Source organism: Crocodylus porosus, unplaced genomic scaffold, assembly GCF_001723895.1.
Source record: "Crocodylus porosus isolate Cpor-Errol unplaced genomic scaffold, CroPor_comp1, whole genome shotgun sequence".
Lineage (NCBI taxonomy): Eukaryota > Metazoa > Chordata > Crocodylia > Crocodylidae > Crocodylus > Crocodylus porosus.
In genome coordinates, this window is record NW_017728913.1 from 11,862,211 (window position 1) to 11,869,977 (window position 7,767).

Below are 7,767 nucleotides of genomic sequence, written 5' to 3' on the forward strand. Positions count from 1 at the left end.
GGGGGGGGAGTCTGAACAAAGAGCTGCAAACAGCTTAGTTGCTCCGCGGTGCTGGTGCAGGCTTGAAGGTGAGCTTCGTTGCACATAGGCAGAGCCTTTCCCCGGGCAGACGCGGGATGCTCCGCCGCGCTGCCACTGCAGCTCGCTGTGCCTGGACGGGAGGGGAGGGGCGCCCCCCCCGCTGAAAGCATCAGGAGAGAGAGTTTGTCCTCGCAGAGCCGGCCCCGCTGGGATCTCTCCCAGGACCTGCTCCTCGTTCATGCAAATCCCTGGTCCTCGCTCCGTACCTGGCTTCCCAAGCACTGCAGCATAAGGGACTTGTTCCCCAGCTCGCCCTTCCCATTTGCAGGCTTTCGAAAGGGCTCTTTGGAGATCCAGGTCTCTGTATCTATTTTTAAACAAACAAATTGTTTAGAGGGTCACTCCGCCAGTGCCCGTTCCTGTAAAGGAAATCAGCTGTTTATAAGCGGTGTGCTTAAGTTGTATGGAGCTGTATGCAGAAACTGTATGGAGCAGCTTACAGCATCATGAGCATGTCACAGTGGCTGGGAGAAAAACAACAACAGGCGAATGAACCTTTCTTGCATTCTTACCCACAACCAGGTAAAAAACAGCCCTCGATCCCAGTTTGATGCTGCTGAATTAATTGGCTCCAGACCAGGTCCCATCTCCTTTCCATGGCACGAGCCAGTCTGTTCTCATTAGTGTCACAATGAAGGCACTAGTGTCACACGCTAATGTGTCCTGCATGGGACTGATTGGTTATTGTTTCTACTTTCGGAGCCAGGAGAGCACAGAGCTTGCACACACCTCATGCATACAGTGCATACATTTTGCAGGATTGGGAAAATCAAGGAAGAGTGGCTCAGCAGTATTTGCGGGGGGTGAAGGGGGGAGAGACGCTACTAAGTGCATGACATCCGTCCTTGCCACCTAGTAAGGGGGGGGAAAAAACAACACCCTTTCCAAGAGGTAGTGAGGGCAGAAGGAAAGGAACAGGGTGAACAAAGAGGATCTATAAACCTTGAGTGATCAACCTGGGAGAAATCCCTTTGGAATGTGGTGGATGTAGGTTAAAGTCATGTCAGTGCAAGGGCCTTGTTACCCCTTACATGATGACCTGCACAAACATTGATCTGTGTCAGTACTAGCTTGAGTTTGGAGCAGTCACGCCTTAAGGCTAAAAACTAGGTAGGGCTGTGCAAAGTGTCAATGAGTGTTTCGTTTTAAAGCTGTTTTGATGCATTTTGAGCTCGAGACAGCAAAATTGAAACAAAACAAAGGCTTTCAAACAGCTTTGCAAGGAAACGAGGGCACTTGAAATGTTTCAAAAGTTTTGAAATGTTTCGAGTTTCAAAGCCGGGCTTGCTGCAGCTGAACAGAAACTAAGGAGAGGGAGAAGGAAGAGGGGGTAAGGACTGCTCTAATATTGACATCTAGCTCCTTGTTTGATTCTCCAGCTCTCTGATGGCTTCCCCAGCTCTCTGATCATTTCCCAGTTCTTCCCAAAGCAAAGTGAAGGCCTAGGGAAGATGCTACACAGCATTTCTGGCAGCTCAGTACCCTACAAAATGTCTTGTTCAGTGCCCATCCATTAGAGCCAACAGAATTTGGAAAGAAAGGATCTCATGTCCACCTTTCCCCATCCTGCTACCCCACCCAGTGCAGGCTGAGAAATCTAACAGTAGAACATTAACTTTTCCAAGGCACTGCCTCTCGATAAGATGGACTGATCTCAGATGAACCTGGGACATTCTCACCCCAGCAGGTTGTCACACACCTGTTATCAGTACCTTGGAGAGACTTTTTCTAAACAGTGGACATAAAGCAGTGGTTAAGACAGGCAGGGCATATGCATGTGTCACTCACTCGCCTCTTGTTGGCTTCAAAGGCGGAAGGCTCCTGTTTGCTCTGCTTGCCCTCACCTGTCACCAGCAGGTAGTGCTAGGGGAGAAAGTTGTGCCCCCTTCCACTCTGTAGAGGGAGGGAATGAAATGCTCCTTCAATGTGGAGGGAGTTGGACCCATTGGCTGCATCCCCATGAGCAGGAATGTGTGGTTTGCGGCTCCTCAAAGCCTTCTGAGGTGCCACAAAATGCACACAGTGCACGTTAATCTGTTTGCCGTGCTGAATATTTGCAGCGTGGTGGCAAAATTAGACACCAGGAAATCCCAGCTTCTAAAATAACTGCCAAAAAAAGCAGCATGGCATGCATGGCTGCAGTGTGAGTTGCCAGAAACTGGAGACTGGCAAGCCAGAGCCCTGCTCTAGCTGCTGGCCAGGTTCCCAGCAGCCAGATCACCTCTGCTGCTGCCCCAGGAGGCTCCCAAGATCCCAGATAAGGCTGCTGGGGCCAGCAAAGGTGCTGGTCCTAGCCTTCCTTATTCCACCTAGGCCATTTTGTTGCATATGAGATCACGTGTGCAGAGGTGGGTCTGGGGACAACTAGCAGTGGCACAAGTATATGCTGCTGCTATTTGTCCCCAAGAAAACATGTTCCTGCTTGTGGGGAAGTGGCCATTGAGGCTTCTGATTAGCTTCAGCAACAGTTCCCTTGTGTCATCTGCCCCCAGAGCAAGGGTGCGATTCACTAAAAGACAGAGGTGCAAGAATTAGATTGCCCTTGAAATTGCGTCACTAGTGGGTTTAGGGTGGCAAAAATTAATTGTTCCAGGGGGAGGGCAGAAGGTATGTAAATCACTGTCTAGCCATCTCCTTTGACCTAGAAACCTGATTAGTAGCAGCAGAGTCACATAGCATCTTGTGTAGATGCGCCCCCTTAGATACTTTTTATCTGCCCTCTCCTTAACAAAATGTGAAAGAAGAGGAAAGAAAAATGACCCCAAATCTATAATCCCATTCAGCAACCTAAATGTCTATAGATCAAGAAAGATATACAGTAGTTTAATGCAATCATGAGTGCTATATCCTCACTCGTAAGGAGGTCTTTTAGGAGGTGATGAACGAATGTGGTTTGTAGTAACCCCTGTTCCTTCAGTTAGAAAGAACTTGTCATGAATAATTTTACTAAATCTGAGTGTTTGGCTATTGATAAAGAGCTGAAAACCAAATGCCTCATCTCCTACCTCCCCCCTTGGTAAATCCATACCGTATTTAACCAGGTTTTTAGGTGAAAGGAGATGGCTCGAGAGCAATTTACATATTTTCTGCCCTCCCTCTGAAACAATTCATTTTTGCCACCCGAAATTCACTCAGTGACACAATCTCAAATACAATTTAATTCTTGCACTGCTGTCCTTTGGTGAATTGCAACCTTGCTCTGGGGGCAGATGAAGCAGGGGAACTGTTGCAGAAATCAGTTGGAAGCCTTAACGGCTGCTCATTGCTACTGAGCAGCAAGGTCGGAAACGACCTGTGCACCGCGGGGACTGCACAGTACCAACTACTAAAATGACTGTGCAGTGGGGTATACGTGTGGATGCACCCAGGGCATGCAAACCATTATACCCTTGTCTCAGTCAGCCTTTAATTGGACATAGACCAAGAGGTGATGGGTATGTGATTAAAAAAAAAAGTGGCCCATTGCAGTATCACATTTGTAGAAGTCACTGGGAGACTGAGTATTTGTTAATGAAGGTTTATTTCCAGTCTCATTCTAACTCCCTTCTGCCCCAAAGTAGGGTGTTAAATAAATTATTTTGCTATATCAGACCCTTGGTCCACTATTCTGTTTCTGAGTGAGTCCAGTGCTAAGTGCTTCAGCGGAAAGGGTGAGAAACACCTCAGTCTGTATGTATGGAATAAAAACCTGGCTCTAGGGAAAGGTTGTTGTAGCCTCCATTGACTAAAGGTCAATGAGTGGCCTGCAACGTGGAAATTCATATCCCTTCTGAATTCCTTTTAAAAATAATCTTTGCTATTGATATCCATATTAACATCTTATTGTTTGTTGAAGTCTGCTAAGCTCTTGGGCTCAATAGTATTCTGTGGCAGTGAGCTCCTTCCTTCTTCCCCATCCCTGTAGCCAATTGTGGCGGCTGGACTGATGCTTTTTACCAAGTTATTTGGGGAGCAGTATCAGATATTTCAGATTCTTTTCTTTCCGACAGATTCTCAAGGCCTGGTCCTGTCTCCTTTTGTGTCAGTTACAAAAATCTTACTAATTTCACTGCGGGGGGAGGAACTTAATCAGTGTCTTGAATGACTTCTTGGGGTAGTTTTTAAATTTAGAGGGTGTCATTTACCACAGTCCTGCGTCTACACAGCTTCAAAGTGGGTCTGAAGCATAAGTGGAACACAGTTTGCCCATGATATAAACCAGAGATATGATGGATAGAGCTCATGGGCGAGATCCAGCCTGTGGACCTATTTCACCCAGCCCACAGTGGAGGAGCTGAGAATTTGGGGGTAGAGTGAGGGGTGTTAGAGTCTGCAACTGAATTCCTAGGTACTGAGCCTGGTTGAGGATGTATGTTGGTGGTGGTAGGGCAGATGGTATCTGCATTAACCTCTGTGCCACCACTGCTACAACTTGCCCCCTACTGCTGATGGGTCCAGATTCGGCTTGAGAGAAGCACTGGTGTCCAGATCTAGCTCAGGTGTCAGCCAAGTTTGACACCCTCACAAAAACTGTTAATAGCTTTTTGTAATAATTTTCCATAGGCAGAAAGGCCTGTGCAGGCAGAAATATGGTGGGGATTGAAGGTCAGAAAACTGTCTTTACATCACATAAAGGAGCTTTTTTTTAATATAGATATATATAGGGGAAAACTTTTTTGGACAGGAGCCTGTTGCCTTTTGAAGCCAACAAGACTTTTGCCATCCATTTAAATAGGAGTGATATGGGGACCCTATTGTGCTTTCTGTGAATTAGAGCTTTGACTTTAAATGAGCTTTAATAAAATTATAGATAAAAATTTCCAGATTTTTATCACTGCCGAGGAACCAGTTTGCTATATGATTGCTATGGCCTGAGAACGTTAAAAAAAATAACCTCCCAACCCAAGCAATACTTATCCTCTTTGTTCTGACCCTTTTAATATAAAATGTTTGAGTGCTCAGATGGGAAGACTGCTGTTGGTCCTTGTCATTGTAAACTTTGGTTTTACCTTCCTGGATTTCAGGCTCAAACATTGCATTTCTCCTCTGTAAGTTATCAGTGCTCTTGCTGTAGGACATCAGGAATTTTTGCTGAAACTAGAAACAGGGGAATTAGCTCTGAGTCAAACTATTTTGATATTAAATACTCTTTCCCAATGGAAAACCCAAGTTGCAAGATCAGTTTTACTGATTTCTGTGTATGTATTTGTGAGGCAGAAAGGGAATAGGGAATGAGGAACCAGGAGGAATTTGTTTAAAATTGGTTGTGTTAGAACTTTTTTGTTTAGCAGCAGACCAACTAGGGGTTAAATCATTTGTTGCCCGATACTGCCCTTTGCAGTGATACCTAACAAGTCTGACATATCACACAATGGACTCAGATCCAAGGTCCCCTCTGCTCTCGTCAGCTTTAATGCTCATTTGCATCATTGTTAAGCATTTGCTGGAGAGGAGAGGCTAGCAACAGTTGCCTCGAGACCCGACGCCATAGTGACCATAGTCCTGGAGACTGTTACTTACCCATGGGAGCAACAGGCAGTGTTGGTGGCTGGAGTGCAGTGCAGCCCGGGGAGCCCAGCCTGGAGGGTAGACTGGCAGTGAGTGAAAACTATTACATTCTAGCATCATATGCCTGGTGTGAGCTGAGACAGCAGGAAAAGCTGCTGAGGGGAGAGAGTTGGCAGTGGCCGCACCAGCAGCAATGAGGGCCAAAATAACCAGAGCATTGGCTCCACTAGAAGCAGCAGAGGGGCTGTCAGCAGAAAGAAAGCCAGCAGCACCTACAACAGCAGTAACGAGGGCTGGAGTACTGGTGCAGCTGCACCAATAGCAATAATGGAGGCCAGGGCAGCTGCGACACCCGTTGCTGCAACAGCTAGCCTCAATGGCCCTACTGCCAAGGGCCCCCGTCACTGCTGCAGCTATGTGACTGCAGCCCCGAATCCCCAAGTTCCTTTGGAAGTCTGAGACTGGCTATCTGATGGGTGTTGACCCCACCAAAAACAGCGAACTGTAAGTAAGTTGACCACAGAGGCTGTGGAGCCCTGGGTGAGTGCCCTGCAAACAGGCCTGGGCCGGGAGCCAAATGGTGGTGAAAATACATCTACTGCCCAGAAGACTTGTTGCCAGGGTGGAATTTGTATGCTCAATAGGCTAGTAAAGACACCTCATGTTAAAATGAAGAGAACCCTCACCCTCGTTGCGATAAACTGATTGTCCTGATTTGCTCATGAGAACGCACTGGGTTTATCCAGAGGTCTGAAGCAATTGAATCATTTTACTCATGAGCGACCCCGCTTTGAGTGGGGTAGGTGGTTGACAGACAGAATTGATTTACTGCTCCCCCAGTAAAGTTTTTTAGTTTTGTTTTATCTTTTTTTTAAATGAAATTCCATGCTTAATAGTTATTATTAGTATCATTATCATTTTTTTTTTATTATTGTCATTGTCACTTGCGATATTTTACTGTTACTGTTGTTAATTGGATTTTAGTGTTATTACTTGGATATTTTTTCTTTTAAATGGGTCCCAGACCAAAAAGACCGTGTGCATCTCCAGTTACTGCAACGCCCCCTATAAAATAAAGTAAACTTGACCCTTATTTGATTAAATCACATTTTAGATCTGAATGGTCTACAAGCATATTATCAAACTTCTTTTCTCATTCAGACCAAGATGGTCCTGACTTTTGATTCTTTATTACATAAGGATCAACCTTTAGAGGAAGGTATACTTGGAATAGACAACAACCTTAACTCACAGACAACTGAGAACATCAGTCTTCCTTACCACACTTGCAGACCACGCCCTCTTGACAGCTAAAACAATTCAAAGATCTTTTTTTGACTGGAGTTGTTATATTCCAAAATAGGAGACCTAGAAGTAATGTTAAGAGGGGGTAAGGATAACTCAAGTGAGTAACGGCACCTTGTTGAGAAAAGAAATCTTATTGGGCGGTGACAGGATGATAGGGATAATAGAAGCCCAGACCAGCCAGAGTTAAGGGGAATAGAGACCGGCCAAAAGATACTGATGAGACTGCCCCCATTTATCAAGGTGGGGCAGGAAATGCCATTTTAATGAAAGATATGATGGCTATAAAAGTATTTCCCCTGCCAACGGTTATATCCCACTTTGGAGCCCTCCTGGGAGGGTCATACAACACCTAGGAACACTAGTCTTCGTGAACATAGAAAGGAGGGACATTAAAAAATTAACGCAATTATATAGTAATGCACTGTTTAAGAAATTATATGATACAACTACGCTCCCTCTTGCTAATGTCCCTGGTCATGAGGAGAAAGAGGGCTCTGATTAACTGGGGACTTCACCCAACAAAGGTTTTTGCTGTCTCTGAAATCTTACCCCTGTGTAAAAAAATCTCCTACTTTAGGCCCAGTCACAAAAGAGACTGCCAGCCCAGTCCAGCCATATTGGGAAAAGATAAGCAAAAGTAAGTGACTTCTCAAAACTAGAGGGTCGACCCAACTAGATAGTAAGACAATTAGACAGGAATCGATAATTTTTATTGAACTGGACTCAGCTGATGGACTGGAGGTTGACCAAATGGAGGAAAGTCAGGGGATGTCAACATCCTTATTTGCATGAGGAATTACATCTCCTGGCTTCCTTCGAAAGCTTGCCACTTAAAGAAAAACATAACATCCTGGCTTGCTTGAGAGCTCTCCAGGAGGATCTAATTAAAAT